The 19,376-nt window shown below is 31.4% G+C and overlaps 1 pseudogene; it reads right to left on the bottom strand.

Moving 5' to 3' along the window:
- Positions 1-1,464: 1,464 nt before the first annotated feature.
- On the bottom strand, positions 1,465-2,088 carry LOC147028160 (uncharacterized; annotated as a pseudogene).
- Between the last annotated feature and the right edge of the window lie 17,288 nt (positions 2,089-19,376).

Consider the following 19,376-nt stretch of genomic DNA (forward strand, 5'->3'; position numbering starts at 1 on the left):
CTGTATCCATTACATCAATGATTTCAAAAAGTTCATTAGTCCATCGCTTTGTATAGCCTTTTTCAAAGTGTGATTGCCACCAATATATTCTTATTATATCCCCAACTTTGAACTAGGCTTTCTCAGATTAATCTCTTTTTCATATTTTTATTTTGTAAATGTTTCTGATGGTTTTGTTTTTGTTGAGGAATGAACTGCATTGTTGTACTTATCTACAATGTCCTGAATTAATGATACCCATTATTGAGAACTGAGTTGAGTGAATTTTTTATATAGTCTCTCTTTCAAAGTGTGATTAAAGCACTCAATAACAACTGCCTTCCCTGCATTAAAGGTGCTGTATCATGAAATACCATAATCGTTAGGAAATTCATAAATGCTTTATTGTAGAAATATGCTCCCTCATAAGTCCATAATTTATTTGGTTTTCTTTTGCTTTTAATAAATATCCTGCCGAAGGCTAACATAAGAGTATTACCTCTTTTGTTTTTCAAAGGAACAACCCACACATATCTACTTTTCAAACCAATAATGGTTAAAGCATACTTGTATCCCTTATCATTATTGAGTTCAATTAATTCAGCAGACCAGATGTAATCAACTCCTTTGGAATAAACCTTCCTTCTTTTAAACTTTGTGATTCATGGTTTATGTAATTCATCAGCCAAAAGTTTATTCGGTAAATATTCTTCAATCTTAATGACATCATTAGAGGCAGTAAAATTTTTTTTTAATTTCCTTGCCCATGTCTTAATTTAGTACTTATCATCTTCTTCACAATGAACCTATCAACTTTTTCTCTTAACGTTGGATTTCGTATTAAGGACAAATTATATTATACATTTCTCTATCGGCTTTGTGTTATTCTTCCAACGTCGTGATGTTTCCATAATCAATATCATGCTTCATACACACTTCATGAATCCGATTCATATGTTTGCTACATGGTTTAGGATTGTTCGCCTCATCTAATCTTTCATTCAGGTTTGTTCCAGGACCACAGAAAGAATACCCTGGCAAATGTAATTCCCCAAGAATTCCAGTTGTTGTAAATTTGCTTCCTGATAAAAATTGTGGCATATCTCCCCCCCTACCCCTCCCCGTTTTTGTTTGGAGATAAATTTACTCTTTTTGAGCCACACACCTAACATATCCCTTTTTGTATAACCCTAATATTTTTACTTTTAACATATGAGAAATATTTCGTATCAGTGTTATTTTTACATTTGTACAATAACCCATTTATTTATGAGAAAAATTCCAACAGAGTGCGAAAACCTGTTTAGTTTCCAACATATACATTTCAATGTTAATTTTTAGAACATAAAGAGTCCTTAGAATGTCTTCACTCCCTCCTCCATTTATTTATAGGGGAAAAAATGCAAAACTTTAATCAAAGTCAACAACACCAACATCATCAATGATAAAATCTTTTCTTTCTTCCTCTTCTTTATCTCCACTTTCTCATTTCAATCTCCTCCCTGAAATTGATGTCAATATTATTGTCACATATATTTTTGATAGACTTGTTAATTCTTTGTTTTCCTCCTCCATGCATTGAGATTGATTTATTTTCTGTAATACCTCCAATCTTTTTTTTAATCTCACTGGTTTCCATATTTTTTATATTTATTTATTCTCTCTTTCCTCCCTCTCCCTCTCCTCCTCCTCTCTTTTCTCATGCTCTTTCTCCCTTGCCTCATTTTCTTTAACTCCTTCCTCATCCCTTTCCCTTGAACCACTTTCACCTCATACAATATCATGCATATATTCATTTGGATTTCTCGATATTCCTGTATCCAAAATATATATTTTTTTTACAATAGGAAACCAATAAAATTTCTTCTGGATTTCTAAAAGAGCTTTATATTTTATCAACTTTAAAACCTTTTCATTATTAAACATTTTAAATAAATCTACACTTGTAGGTTTATCAACATTGGGAAAAGCCAATCTTGTATTGAACCCCCACCCCCCCCCCCAATTCTTATGTTGTAGAACATATTTATTATAATACCGAATACCCTTTTCTTGTAAGTATGCTTGAACACAGAAATGATAATTTTCTTGAAGCCTTCTTGCTGCCAATTATGTTTCAGAAATATATGAGAGATTTATATGATGACAGGTAATACCTTCACATATTCCTATTGTGAAATCAGTTTGTATTCCCTTATTTACTATGTAAATTCCTTTTCTTTGTGCCTTCATTGCATAAACTATGGTGAAGCTGTTATTGATGTTAGCCTTATTAAATTCCTTTATTTGTTGTTTGCTAATACTGCTTCCACCAACCTCATTATCTCCACCAAGTGGATAATATTCTTCCTTACGAGACTGATTTAATTCTTTCAGGTCTAGTAGGTTTATTTTAAAAGACCAATTATACCCTAAATCATTCATATCATATCCCCAAGGTTCTATTCTCATACAAACTATAAGCCCTTCTTCATAAAAATTAATTTCAATTGGAACTGTGATTTCTGAATGACCTAGAGATAAAATCAACATTTCTGTATTTTTGGAATACACAGCCATTTTATTTTAGGAAATATTTCGTGATAAATCACTTAATCTCACCAAGTCATTCGCATCAGTATGTCTTGGATAATTTATTAACTTTTAAGCATTTTTCAAAAAAAACATTTTTTTTTTGTACTGTATTTCTGTCGTTTAGCCTGTGATTTTGTGTAAGAATTTGATAAATCAATATCGAGTTCTTGGGATACACAAAAGGTCGAACCATCTTTTACAAAATGTCATTTGCATTAGATTAAACATAACATAAAATTTTTATAAATGTTGAGTTGAAATAACACATTTAGCCATAATTGCCCACAACACATGGGATTTAATTATTGGATTTAAAATGTTTGATAAACACCATTCTGAAAGAATTTCATGACTTCAACAGGTGGTGGAAGAACATAACTATCAAAATAATATTTCCCCTGATTATAAATACAAACCCAATGAGAATCATTTCCGTTATTTGCTTCTAAATTCATCATAATATTCATTGTATATTTAGACAAGTTTACTAATTCATCTCTCATACAAGTAACCACATTATCAATTTTTTTTTTTTTACTGTATTTGGCAAGTTCTATATTTGATGTATTTTTTTCAAATTCTTTAAACCACTCATCAATGTTCATTTATTTATGAGAAAGATATAATCCATTACCCCTTTTAGTTAACTTTACACCCGCTTATGTGATAGAAGAAAGCATATCTCCAACTAACAATCTCGCTTTATCAGGTAGGCTTTCAAGTTTTTCAGCAAAATCTAAAATTACACCACTTCCACTAATTTGTTTCTCCAACTCTTTGCTGTGTATTTCCAACTCTTTTGGAGCCTGTATTTCAGCCTTCCTTTCATTCGAAGTTTTTTCCGCTACTGAAATACCACCTATCAATGCTCCTGCCACACTTACACCAGCAACTAAAGGAATTAGAAATGAGAGAAATCCTCCACTCGTCCCATTGAATATTTCTTCAATATTGGTTTTGAAATTTTAATTTTAAGTGAGCCAGTATTCTTCAACATTTTTACCTGTTCTCTTGTGAGAAAAACATCAATTCTTACAGCTCCTTTTCTCTGAATTGAATTCACATTAATCATTCAAGGCTTTTGATTTTGAATACAATATGATAGTTTTTAAGATTGATTTGATTTACACATGTCGCCATTGGCACTTTACTTCTCATTTATTTCTCAAATAATTGCGTGAGACTAATCATAACACCATTGTCTGTATTAATCTGAATTTCTGTTTTTTCTAAAAACAAACAATATGTATCAACTTCTTCACTCTCTCCTCTTTCAATGTATAGGGAAGTATCCACTCTTTAGACTTTATAGTTTCCTTTTGAGCACTCAGGTCAATTGCATAGATTGTATAAAGTTTTTTAAACATGACCATATCATAAATGTGTCCTTTATTACCATTGCTCTCTTGCCTTGATTTGTATCTAGCCAAGATATAAAATTGCCTTGATCAATATCCTGGTTAACAGAGCACAGAGGATTTGTTCACCTTGTAATCTCCCTGCAGAAATTGACAAAATCATGAATATACTCGGTGAGAATGGTTATCCTGAGCATATAGTTAAGAGATACGTGCACAAGTTTCAAACACGTCAAAAGATCAGAGGATTGGTCCGGACAAGTGTCCAGTCCATATCAGGATGCCCTGGAAAGGGCAATCATCACAAAGGTTTGAAGTACAAAACAGAGTGTATCCAACACGTTTCTGGCTGTGCAACCCCAAGTAATCTTTACCTCTCGCCATTTGCTGACATCAGTCAACAAGGATGTGCTACTCACCTCACAAACCAGCAATGTTATTTATGAGTTTATGTGCCGATGTGAAGCTCGGTACGTGGGCCGCACAACACTAATATTGGCTGATCAGATCAAATAACATGTCCCCTTGGCGATTTGAAGAAAGATTGTGAAGGTTAGAACACAACCAGTGCGAGCATGTAGAAATATCCTGCAACCACCGGCTCATGTATCTGCTTCATCTGCTATTGCACAGCACCTGGTTGCCAGACCTATCTGTGCAGATGGGTATGCTTCAGCACCATCATTTATTCCCCAATCAATTTCCAATCTCTCTCGTGGATAAAATGTTCCATCTTGAGAAATCTGAAGTTTTTACCTTCGCATTATCACTCAATGCATTATGATTATCAGGAGCAGCATCTCCATCTGGTTTCTTAAGAATGAGCCAGAGGTATTATGGCTTTCCTTCTGGAATACATAAATTCCACATGTTAGTGGTTTGGTTTAGTCTAATGTGTTGACATCTTTTATGGTATGATACATTGAGTGGTTTCTTTGAGTTAAGTCTTCTATTCAACATCTCTTCAGTTTTAAGATTAGGAGTATATTCATGATGTGGGAGAAAATAATTATATTAATGTACTCTCAATTATAATTGTTGCTGGTGTTTTATAAATTTAATTTTTATGCTGTAATGTCAGTTATGCTTCATTTTAGCCAAGTCTTTTGACCTAAATATTGATAAAAGGAATGTCTTGCTATGGAACAAAGTGACCTGGTTGATAACAATGCAACTTTTGCCATGATTCTTTCACCTAGTAGACACATATTGCAGTTGGAGTTCTTTTGCCTCATGCTTATCAGCCCCCTCCACTCCCCAAGAAAGCATATAAATGCCAGGAAATGTAATCTTAGTTTAGTGCAAATCATTGTGGATGTAATCCATCTCAGTGGGTTGTACTCCATAGTACTATGTTAATAAAATTATCTGATGTAATGTACTTTCCATTGTGGACAGTGAATTAATTGTGGCTTTCATTTGAGTAACAGGATTTACATCGAGTCGGTTAAAATGGTTAACAACAAAATTCTACAACAACTAATATACCAACTCCTTTCATCAATAAAAAATTTATTCTGAGCACCAAAATCATTAGCAATGCCAATCATCATTATCATCCCTTTGTAGTTGAAATCTAATTTTATGTCCATACAGAACTTTATCAGGTCAGGTATGGTCAGGAGTAGGGTAAGAATACTGATTCTGGCTCACTTTTCCCCATGTAAATGAATGGGGGATTTTCAGCGATTCCCTTTTTTTTTCCCAAAAAATAAACCCCCTTTTTATCCCAAGGTATATTTATTTGTCTCCCCTTTTAACTTGGAGGTTGAACCTCATTGAATTGAACACCTGGGGGTTGAACAGCTCACTCATTGAACCTATAAAGATTTGTTCATTCTCAAATTCCTTCAATAGTTTAATTTTCTTTGCACAATAATCCCCATCTAAAATATTGACAAACAAAACATTTGAATCTTTATATTTTTGAAGATACCCCTTTTGTACCATTACGAAATGATAAACTTCTCTTAATGCTCTCATCTGGCCACCTCCTGAGCCACATATCATTTTGAGATTATAGTAAATTGTTTTTTCATTGTTCAATTGATAACCATCAAAGTTTTCAGTCCATTCAAGGATATTCATTTTTTTCTTTACATCCTCTAACTTACTAGTTTTTAAATTAATTCGCTTATTTGTTTTATTTACCTTTGTTTTAGTTATTTTTTCAATAAGACTTATTTGATATTTTTCACATTCATTATGTTTTCCATTTATATACCAAGACTGAGATTTTCTCCACTCTTTAGTTTGATTAATACTTGGTTTAACCATTTATATATTGTGAAAAAACGTGGCGGTAGCCCTTAAAAACCCTAACCCATCTTCCCATCGTTAAAACATAATCTATTTTATACACTCTATCATACAATATCCATATGGAACACAATCTATTCCATTATCTAAAATAAATCTCTTATCATCAAAAGCTCCTAATGCCTTTTTATTTACTTCTTCACTATATATGTTATGTTTATAACTTCTTATGGTATTCATTTTCCTATATTCTTCTTTCTTATTCATCAAACAATTATAATAATTTCTAAAAGTTATTGATTTCTTTATTACATATTTCTTTATTCCCTTTAACCTCTTATCAATCTGTTCACCATACTTATAAGCATATGCCTTTGCTCTCAATCCAATAAACTCACTCATTACTTTTCCACCCAACTCATCCTTAAACTTACCAATAACCTTTTCATTCTTTTTGGAAAATAACTCACTCTTCTTGCTGAAATTACTTGTATCATATACTCCAATATTTTTCTTCATATCTTCATAAACATCATCAGTTTTTATATCTAGGATAAAACTATCAGTGTCCATATACAACAATGAAACATTTTCACCATACTCTTTCTTTAAGTCATTATACAAATAATCATACATCAATATCTTTGATAAATCAAGAACTGCTGTTCCAATATAAATTGGTTTATCCATTACAATACTTTCCTTTTTCATATGAATTGCAGAAAAGTTCTCTGAAAAAACCTCTTCTCTCTCAAAACTTGGTTTATTTATCAATCTCGAAGCTTCTTTCCAAGATGTTGCGAATCTAATGTTTTGCCTGTTTCTAACTTTTTCCATAGTCTTTCCAAATACAGCATTATTCATTAATTTATAAAAGTCCCCTTCAAATTTTACTTTTGTATTTGCTCTCATATCTGTATTGAATTGAATATACTTTTTCACCCAAGGACTTTGTTTAAATTTTAAAACTCTGAATTTTAGCTACTCTCAATCCTTCTCTCAAAAACTGTTTTAAGCTTCTCTGATGTAAAACATATCCCTCTTTATCATAGAATGTTGTTAATAACTTTTCTGTTGATTTGCCTTTAATATTAAAACTTTTATGATAATCACTGAACCATTCTTTCTTTGGGGTTTCTTTCTCACATGCAAAAGGAAGGTCTTTATGCTTATTATGAAGAACACTCGGGTACCTCAAATCAACTTCAAAATAATAACCTTCTTCTTCGTCATTCAATTCCTCTTGAGAAGAAATAACAATATTCATCAAAGCCTTTTCATAATCCTTTTCTTCCACCCACTCTAATTTACCATAAGGTAGAGATTGAGACATTGCCCATCCATACAAATTATTAGCATCAAAATACATCAAATAATTACTATCTTTTTCACTATCATAATTTGGGAGATATTTATTATTTGCTTTCGCATATCTTTTTGAACATACTTGTGATATTCCACCTCTCTTGGACTTCTCAATCATCAAAAGCATATCAACATCACTGATTAAATCTATATCTTGTTTTGTCATTTTCAACATTGCACTCCAAGCTAAACCAGGAGCTGTGAAATAGTGGGCAGGGTCTAATCCATAACAATTTTTATTATGACAGAGTGTTCTAAAAGCCTCAAACACATCAGCTAACAATAAAACATCTGTTTTTAGATATAAATCATGATATTCTCCAAGGTTCTTTATCTTAAATATTTTCCATATTTATTGTGCGTGTTTATATTCCTTATCACTTATCTCTTCTTCATAAAGGTTATTATAGAAACTTTCTTTTGAAGGAAGTTGTGTTTCTTTAAATCTCATAAATGAATCCATATAATCATAAGGATAAATTCCCTTACTTGTAAGAATTTTCTCTTTACTTTGAATTTCATTCCTTGTTTGAATTTCCTCTCTCGTAAGAATTCCTTCTTTGATCAGAATTTCATCTTTAATCTGAATTTCCTCTTTAGTTTGAATTTTCTTTATAATTAGAATTTCATCTTCAGTTAGAATTTCTTCATTAATTAGAGTTTCCTCTTTACTTTGAATTCTCTCTTTAATCTGAATTTCCTCTTTAGTGAGAATTTCCTCTTTTGGAAAGAATGAATTAAGATTTGGAAAAGAGTCCGTGGAGCTTAGATTTGATGCGAGGTAGGCTAGTGGTGTTCCCATAAACTTGTAAGAATCTAGAAACCTAATACGAGTTAAAGGTTTTGTGAATATCATTTTTGAAAATGAAATATACTTTTGACTTGTGTTTGTTATGGCAGAAATATTCCCTGGTGTTTTTGAAAGTTCATTTATAAATAGATGTGTATCATAGTTGGCGCTGTTGTGAAGAAAGACTGGAATAAAAGAAGGTAATTTATAATTAAGATTACAACAGGAATGAGCGGGACCTCTATATTTACCAGTAAGATGACAATGGTCTCTAACTTTAGACTCCTTAATTTCCCCCTCACAAATATGACAGATATTGTTCATTCTAAATTCTAATTTTTCTTCTTTGGTTAATTTCATCGGTTCATTTGTTTCTTTCATTAATTTAGTGAGTCTTATACAATCCTTTTCTAATCGTTTTACAAACTCTTGTGAAGCATTTTTTCCACGATAATGTTCAAGTTTGTTATACTTTTCTCCAACAGATGATTTGATATAATAACAGAAACCACAAGGAATATGTTTTTGATATTTATTTGTATATGGTTCTTTTGGATTAGGAGAAGCAGTATTTATCTTTTTAAGGATACATTCAAAATCAGTGTATATCACAAATGGGTGCATGATAGATTTATTATAATCTTCAAAATAAATCTTTTCACCAGGTTTAGGCATTGTAATTACAGCTGATTTATGATTACTACAATATTTTGAATGTTGTTCTAATCGTTCTTTTGTATGAAATGAATTAAGACATCGCTTACAAGGATATATTTTGTTTGCTGTTCTGAATACCTGAGAAGAGATTAATCTTGATAAATTATTGATGTATGTGTAATGTGAATTCTTTCCAACACTAAAATATAAAAGGTCAATGTGTGTTTCTTCATTTTTATAGTTGTTTGAAATTTTTAATATTTGAACTTTGTTTGTATCCGTTAATCCATATACATTAATAGAAAGATTATTCTTTTTCTCAAATTTAGGAATATCTGTTAGTGGCATTGGGAATTTAAAATCTTTAATGTCCAAGGTATTCTCATATTTCATATATTGTTTTACTCTTTCTGAATTACATTTTGGTGGATGAAAGTGAGCAAGAACAGACCAGAGAAAACATTTATTATCATTGTTCTTAATATTAACAACTGCCTTCTTTCGTTTTATTTCTTTTGGTAATTCAATATAAGAAGAAGCTTTAAGAGGGGTTGATTTTAGAATGTGTATATCTAAAAAGATGATTTTTTAAATATTGAATCCACTTCCTACCACTGTATTATCAACATCCTCCTCTTGTCTTGATAGTTCTTCATAAACCCCACTATTCAAAAAATCTTGAAATGATGTTATAAAATGAAGACCTGTTCTCATATAAGGAGTATGTTCTTCATCTTGTCTTTTCATATTCATTTTCACTCCCATATAAAACTTTAAAGTTTTCATTTCTTTTAATGTCTTTTTAATAAATTTTTCAACATCGGGTTTCACTATTTCAATTGATTCAGCTATTGATGATGGACCGGGTTCTCCAAATTGAAAGATCCTTATTTTTATATGCCCTTTAAATGCCCCATCAGTGTTTTTAATATAATAGTCTCCCTTTACTTTAAACTCATTTTTCTTGTGTTTTTGTGATTGAAGATGTTTATTATAACTACTCTTCAAAACATCCTTTGAACAGATATCACAATGTTTTCTTTCCAACTCAAGAGGAGATATTTGATGAAATAGATTAAATGTGTGTTTGTTGGTTCGGAGGTGTTTTCTATAATGTTTATATTCGTGATTACAAACATCGCAGTACGTTGTATTCACCATATTTATAGAATAAAACTTTGCTTAAACTAAAATTTTCTTGATGAAAATTTCGTTTAATTTATAGGTGAATCTGTGCTTAAAAACATTTTATCCTCCAACTTTTTCACTTAATAAATACAATGTTTCAAGACACAAAAGACAAGTTTCAATCAATCTCTTCATCTGTTAAAGATACTGAGAAATATGTCAAGGATGTAAAATTGAACAAAGATAAATATAACAACTATTGGATAAAAACTATTATGGTAAATAATATGAGTTCTTCAATTTCCTTCAGTGGAAGGGCTTTCAGTATACCTGGAAGAACATCAATTAAAGTATCTCTAACAAAAGTTTCTCCTCTCCTTCTAGTAATATATTCAAAACTAGAAAAAGCAATGAAACAAGAAAAAGTATCAAAGAACAAAAACCTTATGGATGAAGCTTTAGAAAGAAAAGATAAGACCATCTGTAATATGCAAGGAGAAATTTGTATTTTTTTCAACAACCCTAAAGATGTAAATCCTGATGAAATAAAGGATGTTAATATATCAGGTGAAATGACATTTCGTTCAATAGTAGTTAACGATAATTTTAAAATTACCTTTAATATAAAAAATGTTGTCGTTGAATCTGATAATGAAAAAAGTATATCGATATCGATGGTAATATACAACTGAAAGTATAGATGAATTTCAGTTTAAGTAAAGTTTTACTTTATAAATATGCTAGACTTTCCTGATTCTCCATATGACAAATTTGAGAATTGTCCTGCGTGTGAAAGACGGGGATTAAACACAGAGTCAAAAGCCTATAAACAATGTATATTCTGTGATTATCTTCCAATTAATGATAATAAAAAATATAAAAAGGAAAATAATTCTTTTAGATTTACACCAAAAATGAATTACTTTACAAGATTGATTAGAGAAATGAATGTAAAGTATGAGGGTGATAACACACCTTTCCTTACAAGGGAAGAAACTGAACGTATAAGAGAAATGTTCAAAGGATTGTTGTATATTATTCATGGATGTAATTTTCAGGGAAATATCAACACAAGATATTGTATAAATAAAATAATGGATTATCTTGAAATTAAACCTGAACTTAGGATAAAATATAGAGTTTCTAAAAAAGCCAATAATAAATTAAATAACCTGTTTTTCAAATATATAAATGAATGATTTTTTACCTATTTGGGAAAATAAGATAAAATTTAACAACCATAAAAATCTCCCAAATTCATTAAGATGTCTCATAGTTGGTTCAAGTGGATGTGGAAAAACCTGCTTACTTTTGAAAATGCTCCTCACTCCCAACTTTTTAGATTATGATAATTTAATCATTTTCACAAAGTCGAGTTTTCAACCAGAGTATCAACTACTCTCACAAGGTTTTAATGCTGGTCTTCAAAAATAAGATATAATCGGTTTATTTAAACGTCAAAAAAACCTAAATGATTATAACATTGAAGATATAATTCAACTATTTTGTGATACACAGAGATGTAAAAAGAAATCAAATCCTATAACTTGTATTCTTAGTGATAATACGGATGATATACCGTCTCCCCAAGATTTGGATAAATCAAAAAAGAACCTCGCTATCTTTGATGATTGTGTTAATGAGAGAAACCAAACGGTAATGGACAGCTACTACACAAGAGGGAGACATTCTTCTTGTAATTGTATTTATCTTAGTCAATCGTACTTTCAACTTCCTCGTCGTTCCATCAGAAACAATGCTAATACTTTTATTTTATTCAAGTTAAATTCAATAGATATCAATAATTTTTGGAGAGATAATTGTTCTACATTATGTAGTAAAAAGAAATTTGAGGATTACATGAAGCACACGACTGAAAAATATAAATATATTGTTGTGAAACAAGATGAGATATTAAGGGATATATTTTTTGTTTTATAAACAATTACATATATAAATGACAACTATTATTATAAATCTTGTGGGTAAATCTGCTTCTGGAAAAAACTTTCATAAATCAAGGTTCTTGTGTAGTACAAATGAGAATATTGTAAATTTACTTAAAAAACACCCCGTGATACGCATTGTATCAACAACAACGAGAGCAATAAGACCTGGAGAAATAAAAGGTGAAGATTATCACTATATTTCAGTGGAGGAACATATGCGATTGAGGAATGAAGGACAAATATTTGAGGAGGTTTCTCTTGGTACAACAAAATATTCACATTGTAAGAGTGAGTTAAGGAAACTAAAATCTGGTGGTGTTGGGATATTAGAAACTAATCCAGAAGGAACGAGACAAATTATTAAATATCTGAGCGGGGTGAAGATTTTATCATTCGGTTTTGATGTTGATGAAGAAACTCAACGCAAACGTATGAAAAGCAGAGATGCAAGGATTAGTGAAGAAGAAATTACAACTCGCATTAATGTTAATAAAGAATTTGATGAAATATTTAAAGAAAAGGATTTATTTGAACACATCTACTTGAATGATGAAGAAAAGGAAAATTTCCCTGTTAATCTTTACAATTCATTAAATGATATTTTACAATAAATAAATGGATACAAAAGAAAGAGCAAGAAGATTTAAGGAGCATCAAGAGTTGGTTTCAAAAGTTGTAAAACAGCAGGAAGACATAAAGAAGAAACGCAGACAGAAACTAACGGGCGAAGAAGTATTTGAAAGAAAACAAGAGAAATTTTTTAAACCACTTTTAAAAACTTCCCAAGAAAAAATGAAAGATGTTTCCACAGTTCCCACAGTAGAATATACTCCCAGAAAGCTCCAAATGTTAAAAGATTTCAGTCAAATGACGGAGGAAGAATTAGAGCATATTGGAGAATTAGAATATGATGAAGGTTTATTTCAACAACTGGAAGAGATTAATCAACCCCCTGATTATATTGTGAATGCTGTTCAAAACAATGAATATTCAGCGGATTCAAAAACCAAAGCAGGACTCATTCCAACAGAACAACCAGCAATATTTCATCTTGTTCAAGAAAAGGTATTGATATTTAATGATGAATTAAGGTTCTTAAGTTCTGCTCAACCCCCTGTTAAACTAACTCCGAGATTAATGTTTCTTCTCACAAAAGATGGAAGACAAGGTTCAACTGTGAGGGATGAATCAAAGTATATTGATAAACCATTGGATATGGAAAATAATGATGATAGAGTATATATTGATTTGCTGAACACTCTAAATTATAAGGTTATTCTTTCTGGTAAAAGTAGGAAGAATGAGAAGGAGAAACACATTATTCAGGCTTTAAGTATCCTTGGTTCAGGTATTAGTTTTCTTCCAAATGACCCATCGCAATTAGTTAATAGACTGTTATTGTTGTTAGGCAGTAAGAAGGCTGGAAATAACAATTGTTTTAATGAAGCATCAGCCATTTTAGACCAGTTGATGAACATGAAAATAATTAATAAATCTCAATATAAAGACATTTTATCTCGTATTAAATAAGATGAGAAGCACAATCCTGAGTTTTAATTTCACAACAAGCGACCACACATCTTCATTCCCATACCCACTACAACTTGACACAACAAAAGAATATGAGGCATCTTTATTGTCCATGGAAACTTATAATACCTTATTTAATATAACCGAGAAAAATGACAAGTTTAGTTATAATCCGGGAAGTGGATACAAAACGATAACAGTCTCACCCGGAGCATACGAGATTTCTCAAATATCTTCCGAAATTGCTCGTCTTATGAAAGAACAGGGTGATGAACCAAAAAATATTGTTATAAACATTCAAAAACATACTTCAAAATCAACGATTAAAGTTAAAAATAACTACAAGGTTGATTTCACAATTGATAATTCATTTAGAGAGTTATTGGGTTTCTCCTCAAAAAAGATTGAAACTAATGGGACGTTTTACAGTGATAATGTCATTCAAATATCCTCAGGAATAAATTCGGTGTTAATTCACTGTGATTTGATTGATGGTGCTTATAATGATGGAAAAAAAACAAATACAATATTTTCATTCAGCGCATACTCAACCCCAATTGGTTATAAATTCAATATGGAACCTAAAAATTTGGTTTATCTACCTGTGTCAGGAAAAACCATACACAGAGTAAATTTTAGGATAACCGACCAAGATAATCGTATGATTTCTTTTCATGGAGAAGTAATATCCATCAGAATTCACCTACGTGAAGTTTTTCAATAAATAAATACGATGGTTATTGTGAGGAAACACGAGTTGGGAAAATATAAAATAATTACAGGGGATGGGATGTTCCTTTCCCCGTACTACAAGGGTGAAGGTATGTATCTTGGTAGAGGATACTATAAACCTAAGAGACAAAGGGGTGTCGGACATCAATTTAGAGGAGATGGGATAATTGATACTCTCATGGGTATTGGTTCAACTATTCTTAAACATAAAGACCTAATTGGTTCAACTGCTTCTGCTGTGGGAAATGTAGCAGGTGCTGTAAAGAGTATAAAAGATGCTCAGAAGGAATCTCATAAATTACAAGCAATAAAAGAAATTAAGAAAGGTAAAACTCAGTTGTCCCCCAAGAACGACAGAAAATAATTCAAATACTTGGATCAGGGTTTCAAAAGTTTTAACATCTTTTTTCCTAAATAAATACAAGTATGGAAGCAATTGATAGTATCTATGATTTGGATGATACTATTATTATCTCAAACTCCACTAAAAAAGAAGATTACTTCAAGGTAAATGCAATAACTGGAACAGACTGGAATACAAATGGTACAAAAAGTTTTGAAATAAATAATCAACAAACCTATTTGAATCTCTCCGAAAGTTTCTTGTTGTGTAAATTTAAATTCACTAAGACTGGGAATAACACAAACGCTACACTTGTAAATGATTTCTTCTGGAAAATGTTTGATAGTGTGCGATTGTATATTGGAACACAAGAAGTTGAAGCGGTTGATTATGTCTCTGCTGTATCTGAAATGATGAAATTTACACTCTATACATTCAGTGATAGAATGGGAAAGGGGTCTGTCGAAGGTTTTATTCCTGATATGTCAACGGGAACAAACACAGACCCTGGATATATTCAAAGGAAAGGAATGTATAATGATGATACAAAAGCAGAAAATAGTTTTACTGTGGCAGTTCCTCTTAAAGGTATATTTGGATTTTGTGATTATGATAAAGTTCTGTATGGTCTTAAAATTAGATTTCAACTACAAAGGAATGATAATGAAAATAGATTGCTTTTTGGTGTTGGTAGTGCTTTTGGTGAACAGAATAAATTTGTAATTGAGGAGATGAGTTGGTATATCAGTGAATATACTCCTAATCTTAAAACAGAAGAGATGTTGAATCGAAGACTTAACTCAAAGAAACCACTCAGTGTATCATACCTCAAAAGAAGATGTCAACACGTTAAACTCAATCAAACTACTTACACGTGGAATTTGGGTGTTCTGGAAGGAAAGCCACGATATCTGTGGATGATTTTTAAAAAGCCAGATGGTGATACTGCGACTGATAAGAATAATGCATTGAGTGATAATGCTAAGGTGAAACAACTTCGCGTTTCTCTAGATGGAACATTTTATCCACGAGATAGATTGGAAATTAATTGGGAAAAAAATGATTTTGCTGAAGCATACAAGTCTTACCAAAAGGTGTGTGAAAGTAATGGAAATAAAGAACCTATTTTGGATATGACAGCATTTAAAAGTTTGTATACAATCTATGCGTTTGACCTGAGCGCTCAAAAGGAAACTATAAAGTCTAATCGAGTGGATACTTCCCTATACATTGAAAGAGGAGAGAGTGAAGAAGTTGATACATATTGTTTGCTTTTGGAAGAAACAGAATTGCAGATTAATACAGATAATGGTGTGATGATTAGTCTCACATAATTTTTTGTTAAATAAATGAGTGGCAAAGTACCAACTGGGGTATATGTTAATCAAATCAATCTTCATAAACTATCATCTTGTGTTCAAAATCAAAAGCCTTGTACGATTAACGTTAATACAATTCAGAGAAAAGGAGCAGTAAGAATTGATGTTTTGCTCACAAGAGAACAGGTTAAAATCTTGAATTACACTGGCTCACTTAAAATTAAAATGACAAAACCAATGTTGAAAAAATATTCAATAAGAGAGACGAGTGGAGGATTTCTCCCATTTCTAATTCCTTTATTTGCTGGTTTAAGTGCGGTTGGAGCATTGACGGGTGGTATTTCAACAGCGGTGAAAACTGCCAACGAAAGGAAGGCTCAACTCCAGGCTCAAAAAGAATTGGAAAGACATAACAAAGAGTTGGAGAAACAAATTAGTGGAAGTGGTGTAATTGTAGATTTTGCTGAAAAACTTGAAGGTCTGCCTGATAAAGCGAGATTGTTAGTTGGAGATATGCTTTCTTCTATAGCACAAGCAGGTGTAAAATTAACGAAAAGAGGTAATGGATTATATCTTTCTAATAAATAAATGAGCATTGATGAGTGGTTGAAAGAATTTGGAAAGAATACAACATCAAATTTACAACTTGCCAAATATTGTAAGAAATTAAAAATTCATAATGTGGTTATTTGTATGAGAGATGAATTAACAAATGTGCCGAAACATACAAAGAATATTATTATGAACTTAGAAGATAATGATGGGAACGGTTCTCATTGGGTTTGTATTTTTAATAGTCAAGACAAATATTATTTTGATAGTTTTGGTCTTCCACCACCTGTTGAAGTCATAAAATTCTTACAGAATGGTGTTTATCAAACATTTCAAGTCCAAGAATTAAATTCCAAGTGTTGTGGTCAATTATGTCTATATGTGTTATTTCAACTCAACAAAAATAAAAAATTTTATGATATTATTTTTAATCTAATATAAATGACTTATGTTGGTAAAGATGGTTCTATCTTTGGTGTATCTCAAGAACTGGATATTGATTTATCAAATTATTATACAAAGGCACAGGCTGAACGACATAAATATAATATAAACAAAAATATTAACATGAAAAATGCTTATAAATTAAAAAATTATCCAAGCCCGACTGACGCGAATGACTTGGTGAGATTAAGCGATTTATCACAATATATATACTTCAATAAAACGGCTGTGTATTCCAAAGATACAGAAGTGTTGATATTATCTCCAGGTCATACAGAATTCACAGTTCGAATTAAAATAAATTTTTATAAAGAAGGGCGTATCGTTTGTATGAGAATAGAACAATGGGGGTATGATATGAATGATTTAGGGTATAATTGGTCATTTAAAATTAACCTCGAAGACCTGGAACAATTAAATCAGTCTCGTAAGGAAGAATATTATGCACTTGGTATCGAGAATGAGTTTTGTGGAGCCACGATTAGTAAACAACAAATAAAAAGAATTTAATAAGGGTAAATATAATAATGGTTTTGCCCTTGTTTATCTCATGAAAACAGAAAAAACAGGATTATATATAATAAGTAAGGAAATACAAAATGATTTAACTATGGGAAGATGGGGAGGTGTTTCGTGCCATAATATTATTCTAACATATATTTCTAATACATAAATGACAGCAAGAAGGCTTCAAGAAAATTATCATTTCTGTGTCCAAGCATACCTTCAAGAAAAGGGTATTCGGTATTTTAATAAATATGTTCTACAACATAAGAATGAGGTATTTTCAATAAAAGATTGGCATTATGCTGATGTTGATAAACCTACAACTTTAGATTTAATTAGAATGTTAAATAATGAAAAAATTATAAGGTTAAGAAAAGGTAAGGCTCTTTTAGAAATTCAAAAGAAATTTTATTGGTTTCCTGTTGTAAAAAATTATTTTGGATACAGGAATAACAAGAAATCCTGATGAATATATGTATAATATTCTATGGGGTGTAAACGATTCAAGGATAGTAAGGGATGAGGAAGGAGTTGAAGAAGAGAGGGAAGAGGAGGAAAAGGAGAAGGAGGAGAGGGAGAAGAAAGAGAAGGAGGAAAAGGAGAAGAGAGAGAAGGAGGAAAGAGAATAGAGAGAGGGAGGAAAGAGAGAAGAAAGAGAAGGAGGAAAAGGAGAAGAGAGAGAAGGAGGAAAGAGAGAATAGAGAGAGGGAGGAAAGAGAGAAGAGAGAGAGGGAGAAGAAAGAGAAGGAGGAAAAGGAGAAGAGAGAGAGGGAGGAAAGAGAGAGAATGAATAAATATCAAAATATGGAAACCAGTGAGATTCAAAAAAGATTGGTGGTATTACAGAAAATAACTCAACCCACCGAGGAGGAAAACAAAGAATTGACAAGTCTATTTGCAATATTTTCTTCAAGACTATTGACATCGTCAAGCTATTCATTTTAATTCAAGTTTTTTCTTAAATAAATGGAGGAGAGAGTGAAGGCATTTCTAAGGATTCTTTATGTTTTAAAAATTAAGATTCAAATGTGCATGTTGGAAACTAAAAAGGTTTTTGCACTCTGCAGGAATTTTTCTCATAAATAAATGAGTTATTGTCTCAAATGTAAAAAGAAAACTAATACTAAAAATATTTCATATATTAAAAGTAAAAATAACAGGGTTATACAAAAAGGTATATGTTCGGTGTGTGGTTCAAAAAAAAATCAATTTATCTCCAAACACAAACTCGGAGGAGATATACAAAAGTTTTTATCAGGAAGTAAATTTACAACTACTGGAATACCAGGGGAATTACATCTTCCAGGGTATTCTTTCTGTGGTCCAGGCACAAACTTGGATAAAAGATTAGATGAGGCAGACAATCCTAAATCCTGGAGTAAACCAATCAATAGAGTTGATGAAGTGTGCATGAGACACGATACTGATTATGGGAATACCACAACGTTGGAAGAAAAGCATGAAGCCGATAGAGAAATGTTGTATAATTTGTCTCTGATACAAAATCCAACCTTGAGAGAAAAAGTTGATAGGTTCATCGTGAAGAAGATGATTAGTGCTAAATTGAAACTTGGACTGTGAAATTCAAAAAACTTATAGGCTCTAATGATGCCATTAAGACTGAAGAGCAATTAGCTGATGAATTACATAAACCAATATTCACAAAGTTTCAGAGAAGGAAAGTTTATTCCAAGGAAGTTGATTATATCTGGTCTGCTGATTTGATTGAACTCAATAATGATAAGGGGTACAAGTATGCTTTAACCGTTATTGATTTGAGGAGTAGATATGCGTGGGTTGTCCCTTTTAAAAACAAAACAGGTAATACTCTTATGTTAGCTTTTCAACAGATATTTAATAAAAGTAAGAGAAAACCTAAAAAATTGTGGA

The sequence above is a fragment of the Eptatretus burgeri genome, chromosome 4, assembly GCF_056783735.1.
Source record: "Eptatretus burgeri isolate ZD-2024b chromosome 4, Ebu_testis_v1, whole genome shotgun sequence".
NCBI lineage: Eukaryota > Metazoa > Chordata > Myxini > Myxiniformes > Myxinidae > Eptatretus > Eptatretus burgeri.